This window comes from Arachis ipaensis, chromosome B10 (assembly GCF_000816755.2).
Source record: "Arachis ipaensis cultivar K30076 chromosome B10, Araip1.1, whole genome shotgun sequence".
NCBI lineage: Eukaryota > Viridiplantae > Streptophyta > Magnoliopsida > Fabales > Fabaceae > Arachis > Arachis ipaensis.
Window position 1 is genome coordinate 120,357,889 of NC_029794.2, and position 1,956 is coordinate 120,359,844.

Consider the following 1,956-nt stretch of genomic DNA (forward strand, 5'->3'; position numbering starts at 1 on the left):
TGTGTTGTTAAGATGATCTGAAGATACACTCGAGTCTTAAAGTATTTCCTGAAATTAATAGTTAATCATATTCATTCATGAAGTTGTATTTTGAAACACAGAGTTGTTCTTCAAACATTTTATATTTACTAGGCGCCATCGAAAACCTGATATACACTCATCTCTAACACACTGACAAGTTCTAAATGACGTAGTATTCGAGTTGGTGCTTAAATTATACCAAATGACGTCGTTTGATCCACAAATTATATTAATTCTTCTCTCAAATATTAATCTAATGTTTTCTCTCTCTTTCAAAATAGAAACAGAGATCTTTTTTCTTTTCATTATTTTTCAATGGGGTTGTGTTGAGTATTGTCACAGCAGCAACTCCCTTCTAAAACAACAAATCTTCATGGTCGATTACGTTGTCGTCAATATTGACAAGGTGTGTCAGAGAAAAAAACTCCTAACAGAGATTAGCAAAAACAAAAAAAGAAAACAGCCATAAAACTGATAGGAGATGCTCTATTTTTTGTTAATATTGTGACTAAGTTAAAATTGTTTTTTCTTTTATTAAGGATTGTTTGTTATGGTTAATTGATGTCTAACATTCTTTTAGTTTGAGTTTAATGTGTTAGCAGTAATGTGGTTGGATTGAATGCATTTACGATTGAATACAAGAGTTTATATTTTGCTTGTGAGTTTAATAATGTTGAAAATATTGAGTTTGATTATTTATTTTTGTTCAATTTGTAAATAGATCATCATCTCGTTACCATCATATATCATCATGGAGGGTCATTTAACACAATGTAGGATGGAAGTGTGTCTTATATTGGTGGACAAATAACAAATTTTTGAATTGTCTGAACTTGACGTAGAGCAGTTCGAGACTACCACAAGCATATTGAGTACGACAAGGTGACTCAATATTGATAGTTGACTTCTAATAGGTCTTTGAAGAGTGGTATTCGAACTATCACACATGATAAAAAGCTCATAGAGATGTGTTTTCATGGTAAAAAAAAAGGGAGTTGTCCATGTGTACTATACGTATGGAGTCTATAAACTTATTTTTAATGAAGAGGAAGAACCAGTATCTAAAAGAAAGCTGTTAATGATCTTAGAAGATTATCCAGTGTAAAGAGCAAATTCGAAATTCCCTAATCCCAACTCAAATTTGAGTAGTTTCATTCTAAAACTAATTTTCACAACAAAGCCAAATCCAAATCCAATTCAACTGGCTCCACCCCAAATTCAATAATTCAAAAGATACTAGCTTCACCTTAAAATCAATCCCCACAAAAAAACCTAGTAACAAAGTTAGTTCAGGATGTAAACCAAAGATCCAACACCTTGCAAAACCTATTAGTGAGTCCAACTCACAAGCAAAACTAAAAATTTAACCCACTGCAAAATCTGTTAGTAAACCTAACCCACCATTAAAAATAAAGATTCAATCCACTGTAAAAGTCTGTTAATAGGTCCAACCCAAAAAGATCTAATAAATCTCATTCACCAAAGAGAGACATTTAGAAAAAAAATGTAAGAACACATGTTTTTGTAAACTTCTTGAAATTTGTGTTTACTTCTGGATTTAAGCCATCCATAACTAAAAAATGATGACTTAAATTATTATGTATAGAAAACAATTGGTGTTTTTGTCTATTTGTTTTTTTTAGACTATTTGATTTCAATACTTTCTTAATTAGGATCCTATTGTTTTGAATAAAGACTTAATTTTGGTAATTTTGACATACTTAGTGAACAATATTTTAGCTGTGTCTTTTTATATTATGAAGATGAATTATAACTTTGATAATAGATTAACATTTGATATTATTTTTTCTTATCCCAAAATATGCAAATAAGAGTATTGAAAAATAGTGTCAATTTTCATTTGTTTCAAACATAGAAACAAGTACAAGAATAACATATGTATATGCACATCTCATTTGTTTTTTACAAGTTATA